The sequence below is a fragment of the Cervus canadensis genome, chromosome 19 (genome assembly GCF_019320065.1).
Source record: "Cervus canadensis isolate Bull #8, Minnesota chromosome 19, ASM1932006v1, whole genome shotgun sequence".
NCBI lineage: Eukaryota > Metazoa > Chordata > Mammalia > Artiodactyla > Cervidae > Cervus > Cervus canadensis.
The window spans coordinates 27,831,140-27,843,867 of NC_057404.1; positions in this window are offsets into that span (position 1 = coordinate 27,831,140).

Below are 12,728 nucleotides of genomic sequence, written 5' to 3' on the forward strand. Positions count from 1 at the left end.
TGACACAAATCTGGTAATGATTGTAAACACACACATACACACACACACAACTATAAATCAATCTCACTTGTGACTGGCAATGGGAAAATCCTAAATAAAATGCCAGCAAATAGAATCTAAAATCAAATTTAAAGAATGCATCATCATCAGGGGGATTTATTTCCAGACAATGATGCTTCAGTGTTAGTAAATTCATTCCTATAATGGACCATATCATTAAATCTAGACAGAAAGATGTCATATGATTAGATCTCCATCCGAATACTAGCATCATTATTAATGAAGAAGCATTACAGGTATTTCCATTAAGAACAAGGACCAAATAAGTTTCTCCTTTCTCTCTGCTATTATATAACATAGCTTTGGAAATACAAGCTAGCAATCATAAGCATTTAGATGCATAAGAAGTGAGAAATAATGATGTTTTTATGTAAACTAATAATACACCTAGAAAACAGAGAATAAGTACTAAAAATAACAACTAACAAGTTCTGTAAGGAAGCATGATATAAAATTTAGCTGAAAGCATATTTACAAAAAACACTAAGTGATCATTTGAAAGATATGATGTTATTAATATATAAACTAATAAAGATAAAATACTTAACAGAAAATGTGCTAAAACTATTTTGGAAAACTGCAACACTCCCGTAAACCAAAAAAAACGAGGCCTGAAACAAACGGAAAGGCTCTGTCTATTCTCACACAGGAAAATCCATCACTAACATATCAATACTCCCTTCGTAATATATAAATGCAATGTGATTCCAAATAAAATAAAACTCATTTTTTCCCTGAAGCTATGCAAGCTAATTCTATAATCCATATGGAGAAGTAAACATACAACAGTATGAAGGAAAATCCTGAAAAATAAAAGCAGTAAGGGAGAACTAGCCCTAACAAATAATAAGACCATAAAGCCTCGCTAATAAAAACACTGTGGTATCAGCAAATAAATATATTTTTTGTTGTCCAGTTGCTCAGTTATGGCCAACTCTTTGCAACCCCATGGACTGCAGCATGCCAGGCTTCCCTGTCCGTCACCATCTCCCAGAGCTTGCTCAAACTCATGTCCATTGAGTCAGGGATGCCATCCAACCATATTGTCCTCTGTCATCCCCTTCTCCTCCTGTCTTCAATCTTTACCAGGATCAGGGTCTTTTCTAATAAGTCAGCTCTTTGCATCAGTGGCCAAAGTATTGGAGCTTCAGCTCCTTCCAATGAATATTCAAGACTGATTTCCTTCAGGATTAACTGGTTTGATATTTTTGCTGTGCAAGGGACTCTCAAGAGTCTTCTCCAACACCACAGTTTAAAAGCATCAATTCTTCGGCACTCAGCCTTCTTTATGGTCCAACTCTCACATCCATACATGACTACTGGGAAAACCACAGCTTTGACTAGATGGATGGACCTTTGTTGGCAAAGTAATGTCTCTGTTTTTTAACATGCTGTCTAGTTTTGTCATAACTTTCCTTCCAAGGAGCAAGCGTCTTTTAATTTCATGGCTGCCGTCACCATCTTCAGTTATGTTGGAGCATAAGAAAATAAAGTCTGTCACTGTTTCCATTGTTTCCCCATCTATTTGCTATGAAGTGATGGGACCAGATGCCATGATCTTTCATTTTTTGAATGCTGAGTTTTAATTCATTCTCCTTTTTCATCTTCATCAAGAGGCTCTTTAGTTCCTCTTTGCTTTCTGCCATAAGGGTGGTGTCATCTGCATATCTGAGGTTATTGTTATTTCTCCTGGCAATCTTGATTCCATCTTGTGCTTTGCATAATGTACTCTGCATAGAAGTTAAATAAGCACTGTGAAAATATACAGCCTTGATGTACTCCTTTCCCAATTTGGAACCAGTCTGTTGTTCCATGTCTGATTCTACCTGTTGCTTCTTGACCAGAATAAATAGATAGAGTGAACCAAAAAGCAAGCTACACCACATCTACTGATGCTTTGATCTTGTACTTTCCAGCCTCCATAACTGTTGGTATTTGTAAGGCACCAGTCCATAGTAGCCCAAACAGACCAAGACACCACCATCCTTGTTGTCATCATTAGTCAAGTATATCGGACTCCCAATATACTTGCTTTAATTGTCAGTTCATCACAATAAACTGTAGGTAATATCTTTATTAATTGTTATGGTGTACCAAAGAAGACAAGAATCCATTTCCCATTGGTAAGTGGTCTAGCACTATATTCAAATCCAAGGACATGACCAAGTTAATCCTGAAACTGCAGTTTGGAATGGTGGTACAATTAAAGACCATCCCCTGCACTGTATCAGTTAAGATTCAGTGAGAAGACAAGGAACATATCAGTTATTTAAAAAGGGAAAATTTAATATAAAGACTTATTAACAAGAAGCTGGGGATAAACCAGAGGACATTAAAAAAAAAAATCACCTTAACAATACCATAGGATTACCTGCTTGCTCAGTCATATCTGACTCTTGGCAACCCCATAGACTGTAGCCTGCTAGGCTCCTTGGTAGATGGAATTTTCCAGGAAGAATATACTGGAGCTATAAAAAGGAACACATTTGAGTCACTTCTAATGAAGTGGATGAACTGTTATATTACACAGAGTGAAGTAAGTCAGAAAGAGAAAGACAAATATCATATATTAATGCATATATATGGAATCTAGAAAGATAGTACTGACAATTCTACTTGTAGGGAAGCAAAGGAGACACAGACATTTTGGGCACAGTAGGGGAAGGAGAAGGTGGCATGATTTGGGAGAATAGCATTGAAACATATACATTATCATATATAAAATAAACATCCAGTGGAACAATGTATGATGCAGTGAACAGAAAGCCAGTGCTCTATGACAACATAGAGGGGTAGGATGGGGAGGGAGGTGGAAGGGGAGTTCAAGAAGGAAGGCATATATGTATACCTAATGCCAATTCATGTTGATGTATGGCAAAAACCATTACAATATCGTAAAGTGATTATCTTCTAATTTAAAAAATTTTTTAATTAAAAAAAAAAAAGAATACTGGAGTGGGTTGCCATTTCCTCCTTCAGGGGATCTTCCCGACCCAGGAATTGAACTCATGTCTCCTGTGTCTCCTGCACTGGCAAGCAGACTTGTTTACCACTGCACCACCTGGGAAGTCCACCCTAGGATTGAGAATACTCAAGGAACAATTTGGAAAGAGGGGCCCTCTCCCCAAGGCTGAGATTCAGACTTCATTAAAGAGAGTGTAGCTGTAGCCCAGGGGATGACGGAGCAGTTTGTGGTGTTACCCTGGGCCAGCCCTGGTCCATAGCTGGTGGGCTGAAGTTGTCAAAAAGGGCACTTCCCACCGGAGTGCCTAGGTCTACTCAGGAAACTACGGGCCACGACTGAGCAGGAGACTGAGCAGGAACTGCCTGCCAGAATGACAGCAAAACCAGCTGGAGAGTGAGCTGCATTGAATGTTCTGCAAGCATGTTACAGCAACGGTTCTTTAGGAGCAAAAAGAGGACCTACCCAAGCCCGGGCAGCCCGCTCCTGCGGTGTCCTTCCAGTGCCCTCTGCTGACGAAGCCTGCCATCTGGCAAAGGAAACATGCTTACAAGGTCCAACTCCATTATCACAAAGCAGAGCAGAGGCAACGGACTCTGCGAAGGACCGCAGTCAGCTGAGAGCTGTCACAGGCCACTGGGAGGAGGAAAGGTTTATTTCTGTTCTTAAGCAAAACAAGTTAAAAAATAGGCCTGGAAAATCGCTTTGATGATAAAAGCAAGGAATCATTCAAAGACAAAATGAAATCATATACAAGGGACCAAAGAGCAGACTTCAAGGAGACTTCTATTGGCCGAAACTGGAGTAATTTGAGAATAAAAAGGATAATGGAAGTAATAGATTATAACAAATTGAATTTCTTAATTCCATTAGTATACAGTGAGACTGTAAGAGAGCATAAAAGAAAGGTCTTCTTTGTAGATGAATGCCAGTTAATAATAATAAATGTAGAGGAAAGAGAAAATTACAAACTCATTTTGCAACCCACAGTGTAATATTGATTCAGGAAACGATCACTAATGAATGTTAAAAGTCATTGCAGAGAAGGTTATTGGGAACAGGAAATTCGACTGGTCTCAGAACATTACTTCACTAATTACTAATTCCAGGAGAAGAAGATGCTTTTAACTAGAAAGATTTACTACTCACTCTCTTCATCCAGTAATCAGACAGCTTCACTAATGGAACTGCTAAATATGTGCCTTCTAATGTGATCTAATAAGAAGATATACCATCACCTATGAAAAAAATTTTTCAAAAACTGTTTAACTGATTCAAATCAGAAGAAAATAGAGCAAATCTAGAAACTGAGCTGCTCAGCTATACAACAGGCCTCAACTTTCCAAAAAGCAGAGTTGCCAGATAAAATACAGGACACTCACTTATATTTGAATTTCAGACAACAACAAATCATATTTTAGTATAAGCACAGGGCATATGATAATAAAAGATGATTCATTGCTTTTCTGACTTTCAAATTAACTGAGCATCCTGAGCATATTTTTATTTTCTAAAATTTTTCAACCCTACCAAAAAAAGAAAAAAATCAATGTGATGAGAGAAAAAGGAGGGAGAAGATGAGAGGATACTAGATTAAAAGTTTAAACAGGCATAGCCAAAGGCAAAACAGGAATTTTGATTGACTCTTGGATTAAAAAAGAAATATAAGGACAAAGCACATTTGAGGAATTATGGCAATTTGAATATACACAGTATGTTAGGTGATTTGTGGAATTATTAATGATTTTCTTAGGTATGATCATTGCAGTACATTTTTGAAAGTGGTTCAGGCTTTATTCTTAAGAGATATACAATGAAATATTTAGGGGTAGATCTAGGAAAACCTCTAAAGCAATCTTGAGAAAGAAAAGCAAAGCTGGAGGCATCATTTCCTGATTTCAAACTATTTTATGGTACTGGCATAAAAAGACACACAGACCAATGGAACAGAATTAGGAGCTGAGAAATAAATATATGGTCAACTAATCTTTGACAAAGGCACCAAGAATACTCAATGGGAAAAGGATAATCTCTTCAGAAAACGATGCTAAGAAAGCTGGATGTCCACATGCAAAAGAACGAAATCAGATCCTTATACCAAACACAAATATTAACTTGAAATGCATCATACAGTGCATTATAGTGCTGGTAGAAATGTAAATTGGCCCAGCCCTTAAGAAAAAAAAAGGAGGTTCCTAAAAAGTTCAAAATAGAATGAACTAACAATGAGCTGTATGAACTAACAATCGCACTTCTGGATACATGTCGAAAGGAAACGAGATCAGGATGTTGAAGAGATGCCTGCATTTCCATGTTCGCAGCGGCACTATTCACAATTGCCAAGATATGGAAACAACACGTCTATTGACAGATGAATGAATAAAGAAGAAAAGGTGTGCACATATACAGTGGAATATTATTCAGTCATTAAAAAAAAAACAAGGCAATCCTGCTGTTTGCAATAACATAGATGAACCTAGCTGGAGGAGGGCATGGCAAACCACTCCAGCATTCTTGCCTGGAGAATCCCATGGACAGACGAGCCTGGCAGGCTATAGTCCATAGGGTTGCAAAGAGTCAGACACGACTGAAGCGACTTATCACACATGCATGCATGCAGATGAACCTAGAAGACATTATGCTAAGAGAAATAAGACAAGACACAGAAAGACACATACTATATGATCTCACCTCTGCATGGAATCTAGAAAATCCAGACTCACAGAACCAGCCATTGCCAGGGCTGGGGTCTGACAGAAATGAGGAGATGTTGGTCAATGGTACAAACTTTCAGTCACAAGGTGAATAAGTTCTGGAAATTTGATGCACAGCAAGGTGACTATAATTAATAACACTGTATTTATTTGAAATTTGCTAAGAGAGTAGATCTTTAGTATTCTCACCATGACACACACACCTACCCACAAAGTAATTATGTGAGCTAATGGGTTTGCTAATTAACTTGATTATAGTAATAATTTCACAATAAATAGGTATATTAAATCATCATATTGTACAACTTTATAAAAATCACATCATACAACCTAATTATATATAACTTTTAATTAAATCAAATCACAATAATGCTGGAAAAAACAAATATTAATAGATGAAGCCCCTATGTTCAAAGAGAGATCAGTATAAGGAGAAAAAGTAAGATCATAAAAAATGCTACATCATTTTTGTTTCTCTTTGTTTTATGTGTTTTCCTTATAAACAGAATCATTTTTTAAAAATGATTGCAACATTACTGTCAAATAAGTAGAATTAAAAAGCAAATAGCATGCAAGACAGCTATAAGTTTATTCTGTATTATTAAAGGTCCAATAAAAATAAAACTATGATGAACCATTACACACTGAATAACAGGAAGACAAAATGTTACATAATAAAAACTATTACAATCACAGTAAATAATTGATGAAAACATAATAATAGGAAAACCTAGATGACCTTGGATATGATGATGACTTCTTAGATAAGATACCAAAATTGTGATCCATGAAAGAAAGGATTTGTAAGCTGGACTTTATTAAAACTTAGAAGTTCAGAAGTTCTGCTCTGCAAATGATAAAGTTAAAAGAATAAGAAGACACACTACAGACCAGGAGAAAATATTTTTGAAAGACACATTTGACAGAAGACTGTTATCCAAAATATAAAAAGAACTCTTGAAACTCAACAATAAGAAAATAAACAACACAATTAAAATATGGACCAAAGACCTTAACAGACATCTTACCAAATAAGCATAAAAAAACCCTCCATATCATATGTCATGAGTTCAGCTCACTCACTCAGTCATGTCTGACTCTTTGTGACCCCATGGCCTGCAGCACACCCGGCTTCCCTCCCAGAGCTTGCTCAAACTCATGTCTGTTGAGTTGGTGATTCTATCCATTATCTCATCCTCTGTCTTTCCCTTCTCCTCCAGGCTTCAATCCCTCCCAGAATTAGGGTCTTTTCCAAGGAGTCAGTTTTTCACATCAGGTGGCCAAAGTGTTGGAGCTTCAGCTTCAGCATCAGTCCTTCCAATGAATATTCAAGACTGATTTCCTTTAGGATTGACTGGTTGGATCTCCTTGCTATCCAAAAGACTCTCAAGAGTCTTCTCCAACACCATCAGGGAAATGCAACTTAAAACAATGAGATACCACCACACACCTATTAGAATGGCCAAAATCCAGAACACACATGACATCAAATGCTGGCAAGGATCACTGTTGATAGGAATGCAAAATGGTAGACAGTTTGGTAGTCTCTTACAAAACTAAACATACTCTTACCACCTGCGTTTGTGCTCAGTCATGTCCAACTCTTTGCAACCTCAGGGACTGCAGCCCACCAGGATCTTCTGTCCACTGGGATTTTTCAGGGAAGAATATTGGAATGGGTTGCCATTTCCTACTCCAGGGTATCTTCCTGACCCAGGGATCAAATCCACATCTCCTGCATCTCCTGCACTGGCAGATGGATTCTTTTACCACTGCGCCACCTCAGAAGCCCCAGTTCTGACCCCAGGATACAGCAATAGCACTCCTTGGTATTTAGCCAAATGAATTGAAAACATAACCACAAAAACCTGCACATGGATGTTTATAGCAACTTTATTCATAATTGCCAAAACTTGGAAACAACCAAAATATCATTCAGTAAGTGAATGGCTAAATAAACTGTACTTTTTCAGCACTGAAAAGGAATGAGCTATTAAAGCCATTAAAAGACACGGAGAAAAATTTAATGCATAGTACTAAGTGGAAGAAGCCAATCTGAAAAGTAGATGACTCTTAACTAGATGACATTCTGAAAAAGACCAAACCATGGACACAGTAAAAAGATCATCCCTCCTGGAGGGACGAACAGGCACCACTCCAAAGATTTTTACAGCAGAGAAACTATTCCATATACGCTAAAATAAGGGATATAATGTATGTCATTATGTGTTGTGTTATGCTGTGCTTAGTCGCTAAATTGTGTCTGACTCTTTGCAACCCCATGGACTGTCGCCCACCAGGCTTCTCTGTCCATGGGGATTCTCCAGGCAAGAACACTGGAGTGGCTTGCCATGCCCTCTCCAGGGGATCTTCCCAATCCAGGAATTGAACCCAGGTATCCTTTATTGCAGGCAGATTCTTTACTGTCTGAGCTACCAGGGAAGCCCAAGAACACTGGAGTGAGAAGCCTATCCCTTCTCCAGGGGATCTTCCTGACCCAGGAATTGAACCAGGGTCTCCTGCATTGCAGGTGGATTCTTTACCAGCTGAGCTACCAGGGAAGTCCATATGTCATTATACACCTGCCCAAAACCATATAATGTACAACACCAAAAGTGAACCCTAATATAAACTCTAGATTGAGTGATAATATTGTGCCAATATAGGTTTATTAATTGTAATTCATGCATCATTCTGATCAGTATGTTTATAATTGGGAAAGCTAGGCAAATGTGGAGGCAAGGGTTAGATGGGAACTCTGTATTTTCTTCCCAACTTTGTGTGAAACTACACTGACTTAAAAAATACAAAGTTGTTAAATACAGGGAAAGAACATAACAGTAGTAAAAAAATCTAATGTATCACTTAGATTCACTTAGAAAACAGATGACATACTCAACAGACTGTTTTGACTAGATGTTTTACAGAACAGATCAGCTTTTACTATAGGTTAATCCAGTTTTTATTCTAGGCTAAAATCACTGCAGATGGTGACTGCAGCCATGAAATTAAAAGATGCTTACTCCTTGGAAGGAAAGTTATGACCAACCTAGATAGCATTTTAAAAAGCAGAGACATTACTTTGTCAACAAAGGTCCGTCTGGTCAAGGCTATGGTTTTTCCAGTGGTCATGTATGGATGTGAGAGTTGGACTGTGAAGAAAGCTGAGCACCAAAGAATTGATGCTTTTGAACTGTGGTCTCCTGCATTGTAGGCAGATTCTCTATCAACTGAGATACAAGGGAAGCCCAAAATTTTTATTTTTTAATTTATGTTTTTGTCCACGTGGCATGTGAGATGTTAGTTACCTGACCGGGGATCAAACCTGCATCCCCTGCATTGTAAGCATGGAGTCTTAACTACTGGACCACCAGGGAAGTCCTGGTAATTCTTCCCTTTGCCTCAGGAAGATTCTTCAAATGCTTTGAAGACTCAAAGGCAACACTTTGGACATCTCTGGAGCTCTTTGCATAGCTCTCTCCTCTCTGGTACTCTGTGACTTCCATAAACCTTGGCTTCCCCAAATTCTCAACTTACTCTGCCTTTTCAACTAAAGAAGACTGTACTGTAGCCTGAAATCACGCTTTAGAGAATTACTGGGGAAACCGTAGGATTCATGTTGTTTGTTTTTCTTCTTTCAAGGATTACTATTCATCACTGTCTATTGTCTAGTGTTTGAAACCATTTTTCATAAGTTTTAATTGGTTATTTATTTATTTAAGGGAAGTGGGTAAATATGCTTCTGTTGTTCCATGAGGTCCAGGAACAGAAATCCTTTAAAAATAATGTTAACTTTAAAAAAAACAAAAAGGAACGGAAAAGATCAAATAAAATATATGGCCATGCAGAAATGAAAAGCGAGCTGGCATAATTCATGAAGAGAATTAAAGATTTAAAATAAATAGCTAAGCAATATTGAAAACTACAAAAATATGAAAGTTAGAGTAAAATGAGGGATAGGACATGTAAAAACCCTAGTGAAAACAAAACCAGAAAAAGACAAAAGGAGAAACCATTGGAAAGAGGATAATATGTAAATTAAATAAGAGCTTCAACATATGCATAATTGGTATTCCTGGATTAATGGAACAAAACAAATGAAACAGAATATTTCAAAAGTATAAAAGTAGAAAGCCTTTCTAAAATACATGAAAATCTTCATTTACTGATTAAATTGTACAATATTTTCCAGAAAAACAATTATGCAGAATGATCAACCCATATATATATATATTCTTGGAGCAGAATTATTTTAAAAACTCACTAAGCAGGTAACTTTTGGACAGAAAAATCAACTCATATGAAAGTTGAGTTGAGAGAGAAAAATGTGGGTTTAATCGGACCTCCTACTTCTCCATAGCAACATTTAATGACAGAGGAAGGTGGAGGAATGTTTCCAGAATCCTGAAAACAAGAAAAAAAAAAGATTGAGCCAAAAATATTGTGCCCAGCCCATTTGTTTTATGTTTATGGCAACAGAAAAGCAGTCTCAATTTTGTACAGATTCTGGGAACAAAGAAGCATTAATGAGTCCTTCTTTTAAAAACAAAAAAAGAAAGAAAAGAAACTCCTTAATAAAAAATCTATCGCTAAAGGATTAAATCAAGAGAAGTAACCCAAAAAGGGGCAACTCATATTTTAAAAGTACTGACAATGAGTACTGAGCATATCTAAATATAAAAAATAGATATTATATTTATCATTTAAGGAAAAAAATGAAAGTTTATAGACTGGCTACATAAAAGTTATTATTCATTTAAAAAAGTGTTTGTTTGTGGAGAGTATACATTTGCTAATATCCTTATTTTTCAGAAAAAGAGTCAAAGGTTACTGAAAAATTGATGAATTAAAAAATAATTGCTTGCTTCATTAAAAAAAGGTGATTGACATTAAGAGTTTGTAAATAATTTCAAAATATCATTTAGAGAGAAAGCCAACATAGATCACTAATGCTCTGTGATAAACTGATTGGCAGCAGCCCTTTATGGGTTAGACCAAAGTAGGGACTGAGAGTGTCATTCAGTAAAATTAAACTATTAAAATTTACAACTTTAAAAGATCTTATATAGCCAGTGAGGGAGAATGTGAGGGTAGCTACCATAAACAAACCAGGAAGGAATTAGTAAAGGTTAAACACCTGAGTCAAAGGAACAGAACAGATTACCTAGAAATAAACTCACACACATGTAGCCCATTGATTTTCAGTAATGGTGCAAAGGTGACTTAATAGAGAAAGGATAGCCTTTTTGCTAACAGTGCTGGAACAATTGGATATCCATACGCAAAAAACAGAGACCCACCCTCCATACCTCACATCATATACAAAAATTATCTCAAAATGGATCATATGCCAAAATGTAAAATGTGAAATTATAAATCTTCTAGAAGAAAATGTAGGAGAAAATGTTCGTGGCTTTGAGTGAAGCAAAGATTTTTTAAATATAATATCAAAGTTTCACAATCCATAGAAAAAAGTAATAAACTGGACTTTAACAAAATTGTGAAGTGATGCTATTAAAAATACTGTAAGAATGAAAGATATTTTTTAAAGGCCCTTTGGAAATTACACCAAAGATTTCAAAGATATTAAAAAAGAAAAGTAGGGTTCAGCATCCCTTCAAATCTCTAACCTGTTAACCCTTGCAGAGTGGCCTAGCCTACTAGCCATCTTGTATACCCTATTTAGCCAACTTAGTTCAGATTATCAATTATTCATATAGCATCTTACACACATCATTACCACAACTCTTACCAGTCTGTATGATCTACTTCTATTCCAATCTATTAACTAGTAGTATTTCAAGTGCAAGGAACAGAAATTCTAACCAAAAACAATCAAAAAAGAAAGTACTGGTTATTCAAGCCCAGGAACAGATCTAATTTCAGTGCTGGTTGCAGGGGCTCAAAAGATGTCATGAGAACCTGGTATTTCTCCATCTCCTAGGACCCAGCCAACATACAATCAATCAGAATCCCTAGGAGCTAGACTCCAGACCCGTAAATAGAAACCAGAATAAAAACAGCATCAACAACAGCAAAAACCTTCCATATAGCACTCACTGAATAATTGCTTTATCTGTGTATAGCTTCTCCTTGCAAGCTAATTACAAGTGTTGTAGGCAAGGACAACTTCTTTTGCACTCTTTTGCACATAATATATAAAACTATGCTAGATGGATATAAAGCATATATTCTGGCAAGTCTGATAAATCTGGGAAAGCTGTAAACATCATCCATGTTGGCATCAAAAGGCTCTGGAAAAAATTCTGACATCCTTTTGGAAATTGAACTAGTGAAAACAGAGCTATATTCAAAATTTTTGAACAACTGCACCCAAATTGTAATAGTGAAGAAGTTTAAACTGGTGAAGAGAAAAGCTTCACACAATATTCCAAAGAGCTCTATTATTGATCCTATATTATTCAAAATTCTTTGACTATGGATAAAGACATATATATGTATATATATATATCTGCATCTGACAAAACTGGAATATATTAAGTTATAAAAATGTATTTTACAAAGTTCTTGAATAGCATGGCCACCCAAACATTATCACCAGTTCAATTTTGGTATTCTTCCAGTCTTCACATTATATATTTTTATGTATATATATTGTTGGCTTCTATTTTTCCCCTGGCATAAACATTTTGGCTGCCAACTTGTCTAGACTTACATCCTTACAACTCCAAATCTAGTGGGAAGAAAAGCTTTTCTTTTCCAAGAGCTTGGAAAAAAATTATGATGTCCTGATTTCCATTGGACAGAACCATCTCCCATGCCTGTTCTTAAATACCATTCACAGGTGTCAAGGGGATGATATACTCTGGTTGGCCAAGCCTGAGACCCACACCCACCACTTGGGAGTTTAGTGATGGTGTCAGCCACATCTGAGGAGCTCATGGACTCAGAATGGGAGAGAGGGTGGCTCCCCAGGAAAATCTGATTACTGCTATAATAAGAAAGGGAACTGGCTGCTGGGCTGCTAAACT